The 24,816-nt window shown below is 33.9% G+C and overlaps 1 long non-coding RNA gene across 1 annotated transcript; it reads right to left on the bottom strand.

The window, feature by feature from the left end:
• Nucleotides 1–20,959: 20,959 nt before the first annotated feature.
• On the bottom strand, nt 20,960–24,089 carry LOC127860055 (uncharacterized). The gene is made up of 3 exons (XR_008039584.1): nt 23,824–24,089; nt 23,096–23,138; nt 20,960–22,536 (listed from the first exon to the last, which is right to left on the bottom strand). It is a non-coding gene; the product is annotated as an uncharacterized LOC127860055 (long non-coding RNA).
• Between the last annotated feature and the right edge of the window lie 727 nt (nt 24,090–24,816).

The following is a 24,816-nucleotide window of genomic DNA, read 5'->3' on the forward strand; positions in this document are numbered from 1 at the left end:
CATACTTTTTTAAACACATGCGCGTAATTTGGAAAAAGCGATACATTTTAATTAAATTCCTGTTTTTCCAGGTATTTTTAACCAAGGTATACCCCGTTATTGTACATGTATCAAATTAGTTGTATGTATTGCGCATGGAAGGAAAAGATCAATCATTCCAACAAAAGAAATTCAATATTTTGTTTATAACACATTTATGGATGACCTGATTTCTATAAATATGCAAGTTTAATAGTCCCCTATTAAAATTTAAAATACATATGTAAAGATGTATAAGCCTTATTTCATGACCGCTGTCGGCCGTCTTACCATGCCTAATTGTTAATATATCTGGTATAAAAATGATATTTTGCAACACAATAACAGTCCATATCAGTTGAATTACAATAATAAACAAGTGTATGTACATAAAATATAAAAAAATATTCGTTAATTGTGCAACAACCTTTGAGATATACAGTCGCCGTGGTGTAATGGATATAGTGTCCGCTTAGCGACCTGGAGGTCACGGGATTGATTCCCACTGTGGGAGCGTTCTTTAGATCTCCCCCAAAGTCACCAACTTCACCAAATACTTGACCAAGGAAACGGACTCGAGAGCTTTTAAATAAGTCTGAGGCTTTCGATGCAATCTAGCGTAAATAAAATAAAAAGGTTAAAACTAATCTTTTAGAGGCCTTGTTAAATATCATATCTAAAGATACAGAATGCAGTTAACGGTAGTCTGAACATGCCGCAACAGTAAAACGTATGTACCGGGTAAAATTAGGAAGTAACCAAACTCGTCCGTTATAAAGATTGAATGAGGAAATAAACTCGGATCGTAAGAAGAACATTACCAAACCATAAGTTGACTGGATCATAATGATGAGTGTTGCGGTCGGAAGGAGCCGGGCTCGATCGCCTCCCAGTAGACTTTTAGACGACACAGAGTACTAGATCTTCCCAGGAGACGGATTTTATAGCATTTTAAGAAGGCGCTTAATCAAATAGGTTCAAATAAATCGGTCTTACAGCACTGAGATTTACCCACCTATCTTCAAATGTAGTCCACAATACCATAGTCACTCTCCCCGCTGCATCGTCTTCTGATGATATTGCAACCAAGTCCTATGGCAATGCTGAGCCCGACCGCCAAAGGGAACAGCAGTAACCGCATTGTGGTAAAATACCCTTCGTATAAATAAGCATATTTTATTGTGAATAAATGTTGTTTAATATGTGTGTTTATGGAGTTTAGGCTGATAATTAACGTCACCTAAGTTGTACAAATCAAATGCAAATGGCATGTACTTTGTGATACTGAATTATTGCTCAAAGGTGACGATTACCAGGAGTTTATTGTGTTTCTATTTCTGTTCTAATGGTTCATTTTCGTCTATGTTGCTTAAAACGAGATTTTGACCACCAAATGACTTTTTCAGTTAAGCATATATTATGAAAGTGCCACATCTGACAATCTGAGATTTGAGCATCCAATTCCTAAAAATGTCGAAGTTATATTAATTTTTGTCTTTCATGCCATAAACATTTTAACTCGATAAGTATCAGGACATGTTATGCTGATCAGTTTGTGTTGATAATAACTCCATTATTCGCGTATGTCGATAAACATAATTGCAAAGGTCAAGAAAGTGGGTTGACAAAGTACGCGAAACAGTAGTCACAGGTTAAAGCCGTATTTCTCGTAAACGACTTAAGCGCCAAATATGTCCAAATATCATTTCTTGCAACAATTACTTGTATGTAGTTTGTATTATTTAATGCCGTAAAAGTTTATGAAATTAAGCTGATTTTTCCACAGTGCTAGTGCTCTGGCCATAATAGTTTGGCTATACCTGGACTGTAGCTAAACCCATGATATTAAACATAACTTGTATATATATATGCCATGCGCATACCTGCATCTGAATTTGACGTCGCATTTAGTGTGACGTTGGAGATCCACGTGATGTTATTCTGGAACTATAAGCGCGAATGGCGTAAGAACTAGATTAACGAAAATACCAATATTAAAAAAAATAATAAACTTTTTACTTCTATTTTTTTTTTGCACACGTTTTGTAGTGTGTTGCCCCTGATTTATCAGTTGCTAAACTAAAAAAACGTGTTGCCAACAACGTTAACATGTAATATTATCGTTGAAATATAGCAGACATGAAACATTACCTTTGTCAAACTCAAGCATATTCGACCGATGATTGGAATGCAAAACAGGGTAATTAAACAGCACTATCATATCATATTATTATCTATATAAACAACTGACAAAGCGAAACTTATACAACAAGAACAACTCTTTCACGTTTGTTTTCAGTTTCGATTAAGTATTAAAAAATGAGTTTCTTAAATAATACTTTCAAACGTTGATTGCGTGCAATTGACAATATCACGTATCATTTAATATGCTAGCTGAGAACAGTTTGAAGGATGGATATTTACCGCTAACATCTCATTTGTATGGATTTGTGCATCAGTAAAATTATTGCAAGTTAAGAAAACAGAATAAATAATAATATATAGTACATACAGCTTGCAGTAAATTCGAATCCATAGACTATCTTATAGTTATCAACTTGCCAGAAACGAAACGTTGTTCATATTTAAAAATCCTTAGTATTTTGCTTTTAAATATCTGGGTATTGCATGCTTCCCTGTTTACATGCCAAACCGCACGTGTATGTTGTTTGCAAACATAATTATGACATGAGTTGTTCATGGGATTTCTCCAAACGCATGATATATAAACTGTGATCACAAGTGAGGAGGAGATATTCCCCTACCCAGTCCAGCAGTTTGCTTGGTATATAAGCTATAGGTAAAACTGCGTAGTTTACTGTCTGCCTCAAAGTAATGTATCTGTATTATGTTTCAAGTAATAAGCATGTATTGTTGAGTTCGCGAGGATATGTTACGTCGTGATTTTTTTATAGAGTTTCCTGTATAATACCCAGACCGTATTTATAGTCTGCATTAACCCTGGTGGAAAATGAAGCGTAAAATCAAGCTTCGTTATCATCAGTTAACGGTCAAATGTGACCCGGCTTTTGCGAATACTATTCATAATATATCAAGCAAACTGATGCTGGCATTTTAAGGACACTTCATTAGAAGGATATATTTTGCATACGAATACCCAATATCAATTGATTCAAGTATATCAAGGTTGATTACTCAATCGACAGCAATCGCAGTTAGATATGCTTGAAACCAATGCATTAGGTCGATATTTACTTTTAACGCGCTGTGTTTATCAATAAGAAATGAATACAGACTGTAGTGATTTGAATGCTCCTTACTCGAATTAGCGCCAAAAGATATTGAATTCCTCTCTTTGTTATTGTGTGACTTTTATGATGTCGACTGATAAAGATGTTGAGGAAATCGAAAATACATTACGATCGAAATGAGTTTTATATTTCGCACAAACTAGAATTTATTTTAGCCTTGGATTTGAAAAAAAAATAACAATGATGTAAGCAGATAATTCAACATTTTATTGTCTATCAAAAAGCTTATTGCTTATTATACCTTCAAATTCTCTTTAAACTAAACAACTAAACGTGTAATGTAAAAAATGTCACAATCAGTCAATCAAAGTTTGAAACATAACAAAGCATCCTATTCTGTCCCTAAAACACCGTTACTTCACCACGGCGTGTGTTTTTTTTTCATCTTTTTTGTTGTTGCGTTGTATTTTGTCTTTTGACGCAAATTATTATTTTTTAACTTAAATAGTGTGTTCTTTTGACATTTTCTACGCAAATCATATCCACAATACATGTAGTGTTATTTTACGCAATACTTAAAGTGATATTATGGGCAGCTAACAGTTTATATGTGTCTATCGCAGCCGTTGTGTTTTTTCGGTGTTTTCACTTCATATACACTTATATTTGTTAATGCATCATCAACATACTAAAACAATATCCCGGAAAGAGAAAAATAATGCATTTGAATATCAACCGTACTTTCGTTTGACAACTGATCATGCATGTACAATGTGAACCAAAATTTAGTTTTAGTGCAGATTCGTTCATACGACACAAAGACACAATTTTGTTTTACGGATCATTTCGGCTTACAGGACTGGTCGAGTCACGTAAAATATCGAATATAAAATATATTTTTATAAACAACTGGTAGCAAGATGAGTTGCAGATAATTAGTCAGTAACCACATTTTAACTAACTCTGTTTACCTGTTAATTCTTTTCAGCTCAATTCAACAGTGAAAAATGTCCATAATATCACTTTAAGCTTGAACATCATTCATAAATGCATACCTAATATACTGTATATTTTTAGTAGTCCTTAACTTATCATTTCCCCTACTGAACGGTTCCGAACATAATCTATAATTCACATATAGTTCGTGAAAGTGTTCGTTCTCGTTCTGGACAAGGCATAACCTTAACAATGTATCACACATCGGTACAAGTATTTTCATCTGCGAACGTTGTCCTTCTTCTGGACATTCAGCTTGTTGATGTCCATCAGCCTGCATGGGGCTTGCGCACTGGAGGTAGACCTCGTGACCGGACGTTCCTTTGGATGGGCATTGTTGGCATCGGGCTTGTCTCTACAAAACAAATGTTTGCTTGTTAATGCATGATCTACGTTTAAGTAAAGTGCGTTTGTTTGTTCAGCGCGTCAAGATTTTAAGTGATTTAATTTCTTAACACATGTTGAATTAAACTCAGCCATGATATCCAACAAATCCATGATATTGATCGAAAAATGTATTTGTACATGCAGTTTTGACAATTGTGTAAATATATGAGGAGGACGTTTATCAAACAAATCCGTTCACGTATTATATAAGTTAAGTAAAACGCTACCAATTGGGTCTAAATTGGCTTTCAATGCCTGTTGTTGCCAGCCGGTCCCTCGTCTGGCCATGAACTCCCGAAGGGCCGATTGTATCTGGCTCTTCTCTTTCTCTATATCTCGCGAAGCCGTAACATGTACCTTTGCTTCAGTCTTGTGGCCTTCCGAAAATGATTGGGGACAGCGCGGTGTCTTGCTATCACGCCAGTCTTTAATGTGCACAGAGGGCTCATCATTGTGTGTTAATCCGGTCGAGCGTGTACGATCACACAGCGCTGCTTGTATCCCACAATCATTACATCGCTCGTAATAGCATCCGTTTCCTGTCGAACATTGGTGGTGCCTTGGTGAATTCCGGGTATTTTTCTGGCTCCACGCTTTCTTGTCCGTTTCCAATGAACGATTCGTAAGTCCAGTCACGAACAAGGTCGTTCGCAGTCGAATTCTGACGCATACACATCATACATGAATTTTTTAGATGTCAACACAAACAAAATAATTATTCCGTGCAAAGTTGCAAAAAAGAATTACATCCAAAACCACCCACATTTTAAGTTATACCCGGAAGTATTCATATGGGCACCTAACGTCGCAGTAAGATTAGATCATGTTCAAACAAGTGCACAATTTGAATTTGTGACAAAGTGTTTAACCCCACTTCTCTGCACAAGACCCACACGTAACATTGGCAATGTTTTCGTCGAACCGTCTAAACACAATACTGCTCTCCTTCAAGTTTGACAAAGCATGACCTAAATGCAGGGTGAGATAGTCACAATGATCTCCGTTGTCTATATGAATAAATCGCTTGATATGTTGTTGGTTTGGTATGTTATAAGTGTTTTTGATTTCGTCTACACAGGTGTATTTAAACGTTGTTTTCTTCGCTGTTTCCACTTTATAGACACACCCTTAATGTATACCGCCAGTATATGAGTCAGCATATGTGAACTATACGAATAACTTAATGATTTTGTAAACACATGAATCGTTTTTCGAAAGATATGACTGTAAAGTAGCGTAAACTAGAAAACACGAATGTCTCAGACACGCACAACTTGAGTCGAATCTATAGGCTGCAGTTTTTGGAACCTCGCGTTCCTGTGTGCGCACGCCGTCTGGGACCATTTCCAGACCTTGTAGATAATGAAGGTCAGTAGGATGACAAGTGCCACCACGCCAAAGACCATAAGAACGTGGTCCATTCATTCTTCTCGACACGCTCTGTAAAATTATTTAAAATATAGTTTTTACATTCCTGTAGAAGTTTATAACTGTATGTGTGCAGATTACAAACTCTTTTTTCCAGACGCTCTGTAAGATTATATAAATATATGAAACAATGGCTCTCGTCGAGCGGCTTAGTAATATATTTTATAGATGATATTTGTTTGTATAGATTTATTATCGATTTTTTATTTTATTTCACGAGTAATCGTGTTGTGATGTGTTTAATATTTACGTTTTTATCAAATAAACAGGAAATATGCACACTTTAATGCATGCGTGTCAAAGCAGGAAATGTTTACTTTATGTAACGTTATTAGTTCGTGTATTTGTTCGCTTTCATACCTGATAAAGAGTACTGAAGTTAGTCATTACGGCTTGCTTTTTTATTCGACTTTCAATTTCAATTCTTTATAAATTGCGTTGTATTTAAAATCTGCAATGAATTTGACCTTCTGACTGCAATAACTATTCTCCTTAAATATTACTTTTGCAATCCGCTTCAACCTTTTTGACGTTGATAATGACGCCAGTTTCAGAAAACAAAAGCGTATGATTATTATCGCTTGTCAACTTATGTTTTTTTCCCGACTTTTCAAATTCTAGATTGAGAAAAACAACTCATTTTGTTGCTATTTTTAATAAGGTATGTAATGAAAAGCTATTAATAGATAGGTAATTTTGAAAACAAATGTTGATCTGTCATTATACAATGTGAGTTCATACCTTTGGTTTCCTCGCTTTTTATGTCAGGCCACACATATCCTCTCTGAAAATACAGCCAAGAAATTCAGGTTCACGCACATGATGATTTTGAATTACGCATATGCAAAGGTACTAGTAAAAAAACAAATATTTGTGACCAATCTATTTTGGATGATAAGAATATCAACAACTTAAATAAAACAACGACCGAGTGGAATAACGTTGCATTAGCTATTACAAATAAATACAATCTTCATTACGTAACTAACCGAATAAAATATGTATTTATTTATATTGCTTTGAAATCAAATACAGGATACATGACTTTTAAGGATATGGGCCTTTAGAACATACATAAATTAAGTTAGTTGTAATTAAGAACACAATGTTTTGACAGCTGTCCTGTTATAATATTAAGATGCCCGATGTTTTTGTATTTAAGTACAGAAAGCGAAAGAACTTTCGTTTTAAAGTATGCAACGCAATCTATAATTTATGATACATTTTATTAACATATCAATCGAGGTTATGGTGAAATTCACTGTTTACACAAACACTTTAATGTAGACAGTTAATATTTTTGTAATTTAAACTGTGTCACATATTTTATACATTAACTTCTTACTTTTATATATTAACAGTAGTATAACATTGACATAAATCAATAAACACGTGTTCATTATTGACTCTATGTTCATGTATATATGTGATAAAGGAAAAAAGTAAGCTGATATAAAATAAATACGCTCTTACTTTTACTCTGTTAATTATCGCATCCATTTAGTGGCTGTGAGTAGCTATAGCTATTTTAATGTTTCAGCTTCGAAGTCTCAACGCGTTCTGTAGGAAATGAGCTGTTTTATGGCTATTTACTTCCACTGCATGATAGTTACTTAAACAAACATGTAAGCGGGATCCCAAATATGCATTATTACGGAAAAGGTATATGACGAGTGCTTTGCTTAGTTTTGGGGAAAAAGTTTGAGCTCGAATAAATGCTACTACTACTACTTCTACTACTACTACTACTACTACTACTACTACTACTACTACTACTGCTACTACTACTACTACTACTACTACTACTACTACTACTACTACTACTACTACTACTACTACTACTACTACTACTACTACTACTACTACTACTACTCTACTACTACTACTACTACTACTACTACTACTACTACTACTACTACTACTACTACTACTACTACTACTACTACTACTACTACTACTACTACTACTACTACTACTACTACTACTACTACTACTACTACTACTACTACTACTACTACTACTACTACTACTACTACTACTACTACTAGCTACTACTGCTACTACTACTACTACTACTCTACTGCTGCTACTACTACTACTATACTATGCTACTACTACTACTACTACTACTACTACTACTACTACTACTACTACTACTACTACTACTACTACTACTACTGATAATAATAATAATAATAATAATAATAATAATAATAATAATATCAATAACAATAATAATAATAATAATAATAATAATAATAATGACCTATTAAAAGCTGAATGGCTACCATCAACATTGAAGGAAATACTAGGAAGGTTAGTTTAAAAACAAAAATTCTAGCTCGATTGCATCGAAAGCTTAGTATGATATTTTCGAGTGTCAAGTTCTTGGATGGAACCAGTACTGAAGAACGCTCCCACCGAGGGGATCGAACCCATGGCGGAAACTTTATCAACTACGCCCAGACAATCCCAAAATTGGCGAGGCTTACATAGGCATTGAAATATTTATTTGTATGCGGCATTTATTCAAATGTCATCGCGGTCGTCTTATGTCTATTTTTACATTTAATTACGTGTATCGTTCGAATCCATTGTTAGCTCTTATTTAGATCAGTAGAATTAAAAGACTGGGTTTCTATATATAAAATCTTTACTTATCGGTAAATACATAATATTTTCACCTCTAATGACTTGCTTACTTTTATGATTGTTGAAAGATCTCCAACAATATGAAAGAATTTGTTTTTCGCTGTTTAAACATGTCCTTTTTGTGAGTATTGAGGGGATGTTGATGATTGCTGTAGATTGCATTGTTGATGGCTGCTTATTAATATTTTGTGTTTTGCTTATGTTCTTAAAACTAGAGAGAGATGTGCGTTAAGCAATTATGTGTGCCCACTTGACTTACAGCAAAGTTGTATATATGTGATATTCTTTCGAGATTTTGTAAGGTTGCATGTTCCTTGAACCAATGACATTGAGCTTTGATTTCTTGATCTTAAGATCCCATCCTTCATTAATATAACTTACATAAGAATTTATATGATCCTAAGTATTATCTAGATATTGTGTTGAAAAAAGTTCAATGTTTCAAGCCCCTTCGACCGGTTAAGCAGCAAATTGAATAGAGTCTTCAATTTCCTTTGAGAAGAAATCTTTTTATTTGGGAGATCGTGTATCAAAGCGTTCTCCATACCCCATGAGGACACGAATTTCCTCTTACCAGCCACATTTACCTTGAATTAAGAGCTGTTAATCTCAAAGTCAATTTGCGTCTTTCTTTCCTCTTAAGTAATCGACACATCATTGTATGCACGCTCAAACACGTTTACATGAGCCAAGCGCCCTTATCCATTAGTTATGACTTTGTGGTTTCGAAACAATAAGCGCCCTTCTCATTCACCGAGTTACAAAGATATCAGTTTAGATAATCGTGTGTCCAACCGCTTTCTACGTATAATGCGGAAATTTATTTTACAAGCTACTGTTGGCATTTGACCTGTTGCCTTTAAACGCAGTCGGCATCTCTTTTTCCTCCTTAAAATCATCATACTAGTTACGTTGATCATCAATCAAACCTTTTTTGACATATCGAACGGAAATCATTTTTATATAATCCCCTATGGCTATGACTTTTTACCAGTTGAAACCCAAAATTATTTCATTCCAAGTAAAAAATACCAGTTTTCAGGACCTTAGGTCCAAACGTTCTCGATATAGTGCTGAAACGAATTTTCTTATTACATCCCTTGTTACCTTGACCTGGAGACCTCGAAATTAATAGGTGTCTTCTCCTCCTCATAAGCAATTGCTAAACCGATTTGCATGACCGCCCGATAAGGAATTACTTTTATAACCCTTTTATCTATAACCCGTTAATCTCAAAAGGGCGTCTTTTTATTATTTACAATAACCATCATTTGCTTCGAAGTAGGTAAAAGCGTCCTCTAGATATCGTGCGGAGGTGGATGTTGTACGAACCGATCGATCGACCGTCAGGTCATCAACCGATCAATGTATATCTGCAATGAAATGTATTCCAATTTCTTAGAAAGAGGCATGATTTATTAATTATGACGAGTAAATGACGTTCAAAGATAATGTTCATTAACATTCTTTATTTTGTTCGAACAAATTTATGAATTTGCTTTGTTGATTGATCATGTTGTTCATTCGTTGATGGCGATAACAAATATTAATTAATGTTTATAATGTCATCTGTTGAAATGCTTTCACAGCGTGTTATCTTTGGCATTGTAATTGTGTGAATCCTAGGAATTCTAATTGTGTGAGTTCTATTCGCCGTTGTTTGCTAAATAAATATTTATAAAACATTGATATAGCTACGGGGGCAACTAATGGTAAGAAATAAACTAATAAACGCCTTGTTTTCAGTCATTCGTACTCTTATTTACACATTTAAATTTACATATTTAATGCCTTATTGCTTAATGAGAGACGCTGTGAACTGCAAAACAACGGCAATTTATTGTGAGATTCTTTGATAATGACAGTTTAAGCATTATATTTATCCAAAATAAGAACAAAAACAAGTCTACCCATACAATGCATGTTCGCATTCATTAAAATATAAATACATATTTTCTGTTCATGGTCTCATTTCATATCATAAAATTGTGACGTCAGCGATGCACGTCAATGCTTTTTATTCTACGTGTTTCGTCTAAGGATATTCCACAAAATACATACATGATATAGTTAAAGTGCATTTTAAGAAGTAAAAATACAAAGAGCCTCAGGTACCACATAAATTATTATTATCCAGAGACACTTCAATCGTTATATAAGAATGCCCTGCATTGAAAGGCCTTTAATGTATACGCCGGGCCTTTTATGCAAAGAAACATTTAGAAAAACAGAACAACGAAATGTATGTTGTAACAACTGAAGAACACTCACTTGACATGATTTACTCGTACAAACTAGTTGCCTTTCAGACATTTGAATGAAATGTACACACTAATACAATTAATGCAACATTCATGAAACTTGATAAAAAATCAATTGCTTCAGCTTTATATTAGTCATGACGTTACTCTTTATCAGTCTTCTGTTTTCCAAAAGCATGCCAAGTATATGTGTTTATATTCACTTTAATATGTCTAAAATAGGCGCTAAACGTCGAGCAGAAATGTACAATTTATCAGTCCTTCCGCGCATTCAAGGGTTGTTCTGATTGCTCAAACCCATCCACGGATGGTCAAAACCAACCAACAGCACGCATCCGATACGGCCAAGCTAATTAGAATGCCTTTAACTGAAATATAAATATAATATATAAATATCACGTCGCTAATTATATTTCATATTACGTAACACGAAATATGGAAGCAAAACATCATTCTTTATATATGAACTTACGGTTTTGATTAATGGGCAACGTAATCATTTATTTTACCAACACATGAAAAAAGACAATTTAATTAAAATAACTATCGGTTTTCTCTAGTAAATTTCATAGTTTCGCTGTAAGTACTGCATCTTAATAAACTATGTTCCTAGACTATATACATGTGTACTATTATATGTTAAATACCTTCTGGCGCATCTGTTTGTAGGTTTTCAGTGAACTCCTGAAAAAGAAAAAGTAAAATATTTGTTGTGCTAAAAAGATACATAAACGATTTCAGCCTACATTTGTATAAGTAACAGTGAAGCAAGATACATTGTTTAACATAATTCTTGAGATATATTTGAACATTTAGTCCACTTGGTCTAGCTTACGCGAACACGCACAGGGTGTATGGTCGGACATTCAATAACATACTTTTTGTATGCATTCACGTAATTTGAAAGCTAAATTTTAAATAAATCCACCTTATACCCAATATATTTTTTCCAGGTTAACCCAATTAAAGAACATGTATCAAATAGTTGGATGTATAGGGAATGGAAAAAAAACAACAAATCAATGATTTAGACAAAAGAAATCCAATATTGTATTGATTAAACATTTATTATAAAAATTAATTGGTAAAGATTGATAATCCGTATTTAATGGCCGATGTCAGCCGTCTTACTATGCCTAGGCTGATCGTTTACATATCTTGCATAATTATGAAATTATGAACCATAATAAGGGTTTATATCAGTTGAATAACAATAATTAACAAGTCTACATGTATGTAAATAAAATATGAACATGTGATCAGCGTACCGTGAATAGAGTATTAACCACTGCGTGATCTTGTTAAATATTTTTGTCTTAAGATCAAGCAAGTATTGTACTGCCGCAAGTAAAATGTATGCAGCGGGTAAAATGCTATCAGTCAAATGCGATTGCAAAAATCATGATGTTTTTATAGTCTCAAACTCAAACTCGACAGCAGAAATTTATTTAGAATTTCCGGTTTATTTGTAAACAAATATGAGTGCGTGCGCGTCACATGAATATAAAGATCACGTATCATATATCATAGTATAGAAACATATTTAAAGCTAATTTGACGTGTGTCTATAAATATTGCCAGATGTAGACACGAATAGGTTTAGAACTACGCACTTTACGATCGGCCATGCATGAATCGTATCAGTGATATATATTGTGAGCCGAATAATGTATATTTATATATGCTAATGGGACCACACAATCTTGCGTGACTTGCAGCGGCCAGGGTAGCTCCTGACAAGGCTTCGCATGATTGTCTTGAGCTTAGTCGGCCGCATCATTTTTAGCATAGGTGCTTGCACCTATGCTTAAGGTATATACCACATTTTGAAAATCCATATCGGTCGGTTAACCTTTCTGAAGCCTTACCTGATCAAAAATCAGACGAAATATCTATTTAATTTAGCATATGGTAATTCTTACAATTTTTTGGGGGGAAACGTTTTTCTAACGTTTTCTTCCAAGAATATTACTGACACCGTTTTTAGTGAATTTTTCTAAGACCGTTTTATGTCAAAAAATCTTCTTATAACCTAGAACAAATTTCGTTCGTAAAACAATTCTGTTCTTGTTGATAGTGACCTCACACCTAATTTAGATCTATATGGGATCCCAATTTCTATTTCCTTCGTTTACTGTTCTGTGAGAGGTCAAATGTTTACATAAATGAATTAATAAGGCCCTGGTTAAAGTATATGGAACATTTCATCGGTTAATTATAAATAGAAATTAAAACATATTCTCAGCAGGAAGTGGGGCATAAAGCACTTTTATTCTTTGAAAATGTGTAAAAAATGGCGGAGTACGATGAATGTTTTCTGATTTATGACATGGATTCTGACGTGCCTTTCTATGGATTTGATGAAGTAGAGTTTAAAAGTAAGAGATGTGTTAATTGAAGTTAAAATGTTTTACTTTGAGCCAGAAATTTACGTTACGAGTAGAGTTAACGGTTTAAATGTGGCATCGGATTTAATGGATTCGCGTGAATTCTGGACGAGTGCTGTGTCTGTAAAATATTAAATGGAAAGCTGTAAATGTATCAAGTCGGAAAAGAAAACGGATGGTTGCATAATGGTATGCGTGAAATAATGTAATTCTACGTATTTATTTTCATAGTTATGTCATTTTGTAACCATTCACATTCGTCACTATTTGGAATTCCCGTTTCTAAAAATAGAGCATTTTGTTAACAAGGGGGGCGACTCGTGATGTCAGCAATCGTTAAGGCTACAATATACTAAATAATCGAGTCATGAAGGGCTGTACTTTCTAAACAAATCATCATATTTTCCTCGAAGGCATGTTGTACACTTTGTTCTGGTTTTATCGTTTGGAGATATTGATAGGGGAAGCATAGGTGTTCACTACTTAATCCCTGAAATAGGATAAAGTTGGAGATTAAAGTAAAAAATGGCACTGCAAAAGGTTACAATCCACTAGAAAACGGCCGAAAAAGGCGCAAAAACAGTCGATTTTGATTTGAGTCGAATTTGTTTTTGGTTTGAACATGACAAATCTTTTTTATTGCTTAAATCGATTCAGCTAAGAATGCCCGTCAAGAAAAGGTATGGTTATGGGGGTCTCTTTGTGCAAAATGTTGTATTTATTTTCGCTCAAAGTTGTCGCTTTTACATCGAAACATATAAGGAAACTATTTAGTATATTTTGACCTAAACATTTACTTCAGCAGCATCTTCCCTGTATCTTGCAACTATGCTTTCAGCGCCATCGGCGCTCTCGTTTCATCACGCTGCTCTATAACTGCGTTATGTCTGCTGCTTTAATACGACCTTGATTTGTTACCAAAATTGAAATGTGCACCTGATTGTTTCGCTTACTATTGCTTCAAAAATGATCAGACAGTACATTTGAATGGATACCACAATCAACGCGTTTTCAATAATAAAGAAAATCGCCTATATACTTATTTGCTGAACACATATAAGACAACATACACAAACCAATCTTTTTTTAAACGTCTCCTTTTCTGTGAACATGTGAGGGAGTAGGAAATTGCTCGATTACCAAGACGACACCGATACCGAGTACTATTTCCTCCCAGGAGACGGACTCTATGTTATCTCAATTAAGCTTACAATCAAATAGGTTCAAACAAATCTTTATTGAATCACTGGATTTTACAAACCTGTCCTCAAAGGTAGTTTACCATATCATAGCCACTCTCCCCGCTGCATCGTCTCCTGATGGTATTGCAGCCAAGTCCAATGGCAAGCCCGACCGCCAACGGGAACAGCAGGAACCGCCATGTGGTAAAATACCCTCTGTCCAAATAAAGCGATGCTTGACACGTTATTTTTGTTACTAGTATTTCTTAATGCACATTTTGTTACGAATAAATCCTGTTAAATATTTGTGTAAATGGAGTTTAGGCTGATAATTTACGTCACCTAAGTTGTACAAATCAAATGCAAACGGCATGTATTTTGTGATACTGAGTTATTGCTCAAAGGTGACGATTAACAGGACTTTACAGTGTTTCTATATCTGTTCTTATGGTTAATCCTCGTATATGCAGCTGAGAACGAGATTTTAACCCATCTGGTCATCAAATGATATTTTTGGTTAAGTACATAATTATTATGAATGTGCTACATCTGACAAATCAAAATCTGAAATTTGGGCATCAAATTCCTAAAAATGTTATGTCATATTTTGTCTTTCATGTCATAAACATTTTATTTCAATAAGTATCATCACATGTTATGCTGATCAGTTTGTGTTGATAATAACTCCATTATTCGCGTATGTTGATGAACATAATTGCAAAGGTCAAGAAAGAGGGTTGAAAAGTACGCGAAACAGTAGTCCCAGGTTGTATGTATGAATTATTTTTTTTTACCTTGAGTGCAAGCGCTTATTTCCAATGGGGTACTTGGGTTTTGCTGAAGAGACAGCAAGCAAAATAGACAGTATTGAGATACAAGGAACCCGGGTGCGATGACCTACCTCTTTGCGAATAGATCCCTTGGTTCTTTTTACGTGCTCCGTGTATAGCACCGATATACGCGTTAATTACCTGGGTTTCATACCAGTACATCTCTAGATAGGTGGGAAACACTTGAAGCATTTCTGAAATTTCCAGTGCCCCGGCCAGGGATTGACCTCTGGAATGGTAGACCTGAGTTTATCCACTCGATCACCACATCAATAAAGACTCACAAACGACGTAAGCGCCAAATGTGTCAAAATCTCATTACCAGCCACAATTATGTAGTTTGTATTTAATTTAGGTAATTTAGGTAATGCCGTAAAAGTTTATGAAATTAAGCTGTTTTTTTCGCGGTGCTAGTGTTCTGGCCGAAATAGTCTGGCCATAACTGGACTGTAGATAGACACATGATATTAAACGTAACTTGTATTAAAATAATGTTTATTAGCTTTTGACTTGTAAAATTATTGGCATACGTTTTGAAGTATGTTGCCTATCCCGATTTACCAGTTGCTCAACTATAAACGTGTTGCCAAATACGGTAACAAGTAATATTATCGTTTAAATATACCAGACATCAAACATTACCTACACGTTAAATTACTAGAACTTAAGCGTATCGGATGATTGGAAGGCAAAAAAAAGAGTAATAAAACAGCACTATCACATCTGATATATTGATAAAACAATAAAAACTCTCTCACGTTTGTTTTCAGTTTCGTTTAAGTATTTTAAAATTATACTAGCATAGTGTTTAAAACGTTGATTGAGTGCAATTGACAATATCACTTATCATTAAATATGCTTGGTGAGAACAACTCGAAGAATAGTTATTTACCGCTAGCATCTAACTTGTATATATTTGTGCAGCAAGTTACCAAAACAAAATAAATAATAATATATAGTACATACAGCTTGCAGTAAAGTCGAATCCATAGGCTATAGTTATCAACTTGCCAGAAACGAAATGCTGTTCATATATAAAAATCCTTAGTATTTTGCTTTTAAATATCTGGGTATTGCATGCATCCCTGTTTAAATGCCAAACCACACGTGTATGTTGTTTGCAAACATAATTATGCCATGAGTTGTACACGGGATTCCTCCAAACGCATGATACACGTATACTGTGATCACAAGTGAGGAGGAGATATTCCCCTACCCAGTCCAGCAGTTTGCTTGTTATATTAGCTATAGGTAAAACTGCGTAGTTTACTGTCTGCCTCTAAGTAATGTATCTGTATTATATTTTAGGTTGTAAATGCATGTACGGTTGTGGTCGCGAGGATATGTTATTTCCTGAATTTTGTATAGATTTTCCTGTATAATACCCAGACCGCATTTATAGTCAGCCTTAAAACTGGTGGAAAATGGAGCTTATAATCATTTTTCATTATCATAAGTTTACGGTCAAATTGGTCGAATAATATTCATAATATATTCAGCAAACTGTGTCTGACATTTTAAGAAACTACATTAAAAGGATATATTTTGCATACGAACCCCCAATATCAATTGATTCAAGTATATCACGGTTGATTACTCAATCGGAAGCAATCGCAGTTAGATATACATGTACATTATACCCATGCATAAGGTCGATATTTACTTTAAACGCGCGGTGTTTAACAATAAGAAATGAATACAGATTGTAGTGATTTGAATGCTCCTAACTAGAATTAACGCCAAAAGATATTGGATTCCTCTCTTTGTTATTGTGTGACTTTTATGATGTCGACTGATATAGATGTTGTGGAAATCGAAAATACATTACGATCGAAATGAGTTTTATGTTTCGCACAAACTAGAATTTATTTTAGCCTTCGATTTGAAAAAAAATGATGTAAGCAGATAATTCAATATTTAATTGTCTACCTAAAGCTCGTTGTTTATTATACCTTCAAATTCTCTTTAAACTAAACAACAAAACGTGTAATGTAAAAAATGTCACAATCAGTCAATCAAAGATTGAAACATAACAAAGCATCATTTTCTGTCCCTAAAACACTGTTACTTCACGACGTGTGTTTGTTTAATATTTTTTGTTGTTGAGTTGTATTTTGTCGTTGGACACGCATTATTTTTTTTTAACTTAAACAGTGTATTCTTTTGACATTTTCTACCCAAATCATATGCAAAGTACATGTATAGTTATTGTACGCAATACTTGAACACCATACATAATTGCATACATAATATGCTCAGTCTGTATATTATAGTCCTGAACTAATCATTTCCCCTACTGAACGGCTCCGATCATTATCTATAATTCACATATAGTTCGTGTAATTGTTCGTTCTCGTTCTAGACAAGACCGAACCTTTACAATGTATCACAAATGAATACAAGTATTTTCATATGTGAACGTTGTCCGTTTTAAGCACATTCAGCTTGTTGATGTCCGTCAATCTGCATGGGGCTTGCGTACTGGAGGCAGACCTCGTGATCAGACGTTCCTTTGGGCGGGCATTGTTGACATCGGGATTGTCTCTACAAAACAATGTGTTCTTGTTAAAGGCTCTATAAAGGTCACAAATCCAATTATTATGCATATCAACTGGTCTATTTTTTACCGAATTTCAGTTACTCTTGCCTAAAAACTGCTAATAACACAGCTTAGGTACAACGTTGTCAAGAATTATGGAAGATAAACCCGTGTCATAATTGGAAGAAATGTTTACATTTTTGCAATTAACGTGATGTGTAGCCTCAGAGCGTTGACATATGCTAAAAATAGCCGAAAGAAAATTCAATTTTAATTCTATTTTAAAAACTTTTTACCAGCAGAAAGTAACTTATTAGATCACTACAAACGTTTTAACCATTAAGAAGAGACCTACTTTTCGAGTGATACTGTAAAACTTAAAAAGTCATCGTTATATCTTTGGTGACCTGAGTCACTTTCACTTTTTCTTTCGCGAGTATACAGCGATTTAAATAAACTGATTGTTTGTAAACACAATTGACTTGGAGGACACTTTATTTTGAGCTCAAAACAAGTTGTATTGCTCATTTTTTATTATTATGTCCAATATCATATATATATATATATATATATATATATATATATATATATATATATATATATATATATATATATATATATATATATTGTTTTTTGATAACCTTTATAAATAAAATATGAAAAAATATTTAAAAATCTGTAAATAATTACGTATCTTCACCTTTATAGAGCCTTTAATGCATGATCTACGTTTATGAGAAGTGAGTTTGTTTGTGCAGTGCGTCAAGATTTTAAGTGATTCGATTTCTTAACACATGTTGAATTGAACTCAACCATGATTTCAAACAAATCCACGATATTAATCGAAAAATTTACTTGTACTTGCAGTCTTAAAAATGTGTAAACATGAAAGGAGGACATTTATCAAACACATCATTTCACGTATAATATAAGTTAAGTAAAACGCTACCAATTGGGTGTAAATTGGCTTTCAGTGCATGTTGTGCCACCCGATCCCTCGTCTGGCCATGAACTCCCGAAGTGCCGATTGTATCTGGGTCTTCTCTATCTCCATGTCTTGCCAATCTCTAGCATGCACCTTTGGTCCATTCTTGAGGCCTTCCGAAAACGATTGTGAACAGCGCGGTGTCTTGCTATCAAGGCAGTTTTTAACGCGAACAAAGGGCTTATTATGGTATGTTAATCCGGTACAGCGTGTACGGTCACAGAGGGCTGCTTGTATCCCATATTCATTACCACGCTCGTAATAGCATCCATTTCATGTCGAACATTGGTTGTCATATAGTGGTGCCCTTGTGAATTCCGGGTATTTTGCTGGTTCAACATTTTTTTGTCCGTTCGCAATGAACGATTCGTAATTCCAGTCACGAGCAATGTCGTTCGCAATCAAATTCTGACTCATGCACATTATAAATGAATTTTCTGGCTGTCAACTTAAACCATTGTAGTTCTTCTGTGTACATTCACTTATAAGAATAACATCCAAAACCATCAACATTTTAAATTAAAACTATAAGTATTTTTTATGGGCAATTTACATGGCAATACCATTAGATCATGTTCAAACGCATGCATTATGTGACATGCCTCGTTGTTTGAAAGGAATAGGACGCGAGCTATCGATTAAAACTCAAAAATATTGTGTGAACGTCTGTCCGACATTTATTCTTGTAGACCGAAGTAAACTGTTTTTGAAAGGTTGTTCAATTGCCCATAAGAGGACCAAGGGATGCTTTGGATTATTAATTTATTTTTGACATTTTTGCGGCCCGCGAAGAAAGGCCTATGAAAATTCTAGTTAATGAACTTGTTATGATTTTAATATCAGAGGGTGGGGATTTTTTTCATTTTTTTCTCTCGTTAAACATGATTTTATATATTTATTTGAATATACTATCCAGGGTACGTTACTTCCATCTGTGGTCCGCCCATCATTTCTTCTGATATTGCTAACATTATTTCTTAGTGGCCACTTGATTGAATTCTTAGAGTGCAATAAATTACCCACACATCCCATCTTTCATGTTATTCACAGTGGTGGTCACTTCAGTGGTTACGCACTGTATATATAAATCTTGGTAATCGTTTTTTCTGTCCTATATTTTGCTGCCACATTTTGCCAAAGAAAGATGGCATATATTTTCCTCACAGTCTGTCAGTCACTCCGTCATTCCGTCAGTAGGCCCACTACGCACTGGTTTGTTGCCGCTCTCTAACTCAGCCATTGTAATAGTATTGTCAACAAAGGTTCTGAAAATGTTAATTTAATAGAGACAAGATTCAATAGCAAGCGAAATCCCACCAGGCACTTTGGAAGAATGGATCTTGAATAATTGTCCTTTGGTAATTTCGTTCTTAAATTCTATCTAGACCATAGCTCTTAAAAAGATGTATCATAAGACAACATGAAACTTTAACAGTATATAAATGTCATCATGGGGATGTAAGGTGTACAAGAACTAAAACTTCTGCTTCCTTTCCTTAAGAGTAAAAGCTTTTTGTTATGTATTTGTACTTTAAAACATGTAAACCTAATTCACACAATGACTGTCAACCCAACAATGATTAATGTGTCCAGTGGCATTTAGTGGGAGCATCACTGTAAGAAAGGCAGAATTATTTATTAATATATTCTTATACTAGAACCATTCACTATTTGGTGATTTTAATTTTGGCGTGTATTTCTTGCCAATATGCGTTTGATAATTAAAGACATTAGAAGTGCGTATTTTATTTACATTGGCGCACGTATTCACCAAACAATTGCCAGGATAAAGAATAATGAAGACTCAGACTCAAGACAGCTTACCTCAGAGTTTGCAGTTTCGCTTATGTCATAAGCACGCTATTTACAGTGTTAAATGGCAAGTTTGACTCAACAATATTTTTTTAGAGCATTACATTTTTAAGAATATTGATGATTTGTAGATTTAAGTATATAAATTGCTTAGTAAATACGGGCCCTCGGCATACTTTTAAGCATATATTATGCTGTTCTTACAACACGGAGACGTAATATATTTCCGGTTAAATCTCTGTATGTGATAAGTAAATAATTCATCGTCGTGTTATATTGATGATATTTTATTGTACAACCTATTGTAAAATTGAGTATAAAAGCCGTTAGGTTATAAAATATGTAAAAGTCAACATTATTATAATACAAAAGTATTGGATAGAAAAAAGAGGTTGCAAAACAAAAAATTGCGATAGAAATGCATCTATACATTTGGCTAACAGAGAGAGCAATTAATATATCACTATTGACATATAAAAACACAAGCATTGCAAAGTCAACACAAAATGTCTTCAGTTAACTACATGTTAAATTACAACAAAAACGCAGTTTTAACAAGGGCACAACATGCAGGATAATGCTGTATCGTAAGTAAGCGTAACTTTTATGTGTGTACAACGATAAAGTTCATGACTACTGATACATATCTTCTATTTTTAAACAAAGAAAACAACACGAGTATTGGAATACGGTTATAAGGTTTTAAAAATATAAAAAGATACTACTATTACCGCAAAAAGAGCGTTTCAAACAAAGTCCAATCAGCACTTTAAAATTGGACGTAAGCAAAGGTACAATTGATTGTATCTGGTTTCTTAATCTTTTAGCTGTCAGCATAAATACATTTTACTTGTTTCGTTCAAATTTAAGAATAAGAGTTACATGCTAAACCACCTACATTTTAGGCATAATTGGAAATATTCATATGGGCAATTCATATCACAGTAAGATTAGATCATGTTTAAACAAGTGTACACTTTGAACTTGTGATCTCGTGTTTTACCCCACTTGAAACAATGGAAAAAAATTCATCCTCTGGATAATGATGATATAACTAGACAATTACAATTCATTATTCACATTGTAAATTTACGTGTTTAAAAAAAGCAATTTGCTAATGTCATTATGATATTTTAACTTTTCGAATATCAATCAGTCGATCCATTATTCGGATATTCGAATAATTATTCCATCTCTAATTTACAATTTTCTATTTCAGATCAGAAAGATTACAATCTCTGCCATACATAATTGGCTCTGACCAACAAAAATCTTGGCAAGAACCACATTTGACCTGGGCAGTGTTTTCGTCGAACCTTCCTAACACCACACTGCACCACTGCAAGGTTGACAAAGCATGACCTTAAGACAGAGTGAGTTCGCAATGATCTCCGTGGTCTATATGGACAGATCTCTCCTTCATATTCTTCTATTGTGGTATGCATTAAGTATGGTTGATTACGTCTACACAGGTGTTTTAAGCTTTGTCTGTTTCGCATAAGCGAAGTATAGCACCCTCAAAGACACGCCCTTAGTGTAAATCGCCAATCAGTATATGAGTCAACATATATGAACTATACAAATTACTTAATGAGTATGTAAACGCATGTGTCGTTTTTTGCAAGAAATGGCAGCAAAATAGCCTGAACTAGAAAACACGAATGTCTCAGACATGCACAACTTGCATCGAATCTATAGGCGGCAGTTTTTGGAACCTCACGTTCCTGTTTGCGCACGCCGTCTGGGACCATCTCCAGATCTTGTAGATAAGTAATGTCAATAGGATTACAAGTGCCACCACGCCAAAAATGATCAAGAAGGTGCTCCAATCATTTTCCTCCAGTTGCTCTGTATAATTATAAACGTTATAAATGTAAGAGTGTAAATACTCAACCTTAATGCAGTTTATATAAAACATTAAATATTACGAGCTTTCGTCACTAGAGCCCGTTTTAAAATTTTGTTTTTCGAGTACTATACGAATAAAATTCCCGACTTAGCAATATTGTATAAGTAAAATGAACGTTATTGTTTATGCTGTAATGACACTGATTTACAAGACGAATACCATTTCATACGTATAAGCCGATGTTACACTGATTAAAAAACAGTATATTAGCAGTACATTTTATATTAACCCATCTGTGTATAAAATCCACAAATTATTAGTTTCTTGTGATAGCTTAGTAATTTCCAAATTACAACAGGACGTATAAAAGCGATACCGTCACACAGTTTGTGTAACACCGGCCTTTACAAATCCATATCAGAAAAATACCGACGCAATTGTATTACTATTCATAGAAAGGTATTAATAATGATCCATACTTTGATACGAACTGGATATACATTTTAAATACAAATATTGATCTGTCTTAATAAACAGTTATTGATTAAGGGTACATACCCTTCGTTTCTTTGCTTATGATTTCAGGCCAAATGTACCCTCTCTGAAAAAGAAAAAAAAGAAAATCGGGTTCACTTAAATTTTGATTTTGAATAACGCATATGCAAATGCACTAGTAAAATGAGTTATTGGTGAAAGACTATTTTGAATGAAAATTATCAAAAACTTAAATAAAACAACGAACGAGTGGAATAACATTCTATTAACTAACAGAAATTAATACATCTATTCGTTGATTTCGTACCAAACAAAACAAAATATTTTTTGGCTTTTAAATCAAATTCAGTCTACATGACTAATAAGGATTTGTGCATTGCGTGCAAACTGTAATGAATTTCATTGAAATTATCAATACAATGGTTTGAAATTTTAATATTTTAATGTAATTAAATTAGCGAATGTATTGTAGAGAAAGTGGAATCGAACTTTCGTTTTGCAAGTAAGTTCGCAATTTATATTTCTTTTTATTTACAATGCAATCGGCATGACTTTTGTTAAATTCAATGTCAACAGAGACACTAAAGTAGAAAAAGTTTATATTCCTGTTATTAAAACTGCATCACATACTTTCATACATTAACTTCTTACTTGTATATATTAACAGTAGTCTTAGATTATTCGTAGGCTCAAACCAATTAAAAGTAGTCCTCCTAGATTCTAGCTTTATTTATATTGTTTGTTTATTTTGATGCAATAATTTAACTGAAAGGAAACAAATGCCCCCTTACCTTATTTCTGTGTAATAGAGATTCCATTGTATGGCTGTGAGTAAAATATATTTTAATGTTTCCTCGTTTAAAGCTCGCCGCTTTCTGTAAAATTATGCGATGTTATCGCTTGTTATGTCTAATTCGGAATAGCTAAAAAAAAACATGCTAACATTAAATCGGGATCCCAAATATGAGATATGGAAAAGCAGTCATCCGCAACTATGGAAAAACAACTAATTTAATCCGTAGATACAAACATGTTTTACACCTTAAGTTTGCGTTTAAAGTTTTATTTGTTACCCCATGTTAAAGGTATTGTTCCCGGAGACTCGTACATAAGCGAGCATTATTTATTGGGTTGGTTTGTGCTATGATATGGTTGGGGAAAAATGTATGAGTTCAGTGTTATTAATATTATCATTTTAATACGACAGCTGAATTGCGACGTTGAAGGAAATAGTGGTGAGGTTAATAAATATGTTAGTTATAAACGGAGATGATCCAACTGTCTTCTAATGTCTATTTTAACAGTTTAATGTGTTTAGCTTTCGATTTTATTGTTAGCAACTATGAAGATAGTGGAATTATAAGACAGGTTTTTCTAAATAAAAATAATGCGTATTAAATTAGTACGGTACATATATATTTACATTGTCTTTAATATCGTGCAAAATGTTTCAAAGTGTTTGTAAACTTAGTTTATACTTATAAATACATAATATTTTAACCTAAGATTCATTGCTTATGTTTTAGATTGTTCGTATATATTATTGATACATCCCCAACAATATATCCGAATTTGCGTTTAGCTGCTGTAAAAGTATTATCGTTTTTGCGAGTGTTGTAGATGATGTTTATGATTGAGGGTTTTGTATTTATTTGCTTATATTTTCAAAACAAGAGCTGTTTGTAAAGCATGCATGTCCATCTGACTTGCGGCAAAGTAAAATATATATCTAAGGTTTCATTCTTCATTATAAAGGTAGCTAGCATGCTGTTTATATTGTCTGA

The sequence above is a fragment of the Dreissena polymorpha genome, chromosome 15, assembly GCF_020536995.1.
Source record: "Dreissena polymorpha isolate Duluth1 chromosome 15, UMN_Dpol_1.0, whole genome shotgun sequence".
NCBI classification, from domain to species: Eukaryota; Metazoa; Mollusca; class Bivalvia; order Myida; family Dreissenidae; genus Dreissena; species Dreissena polymorpha.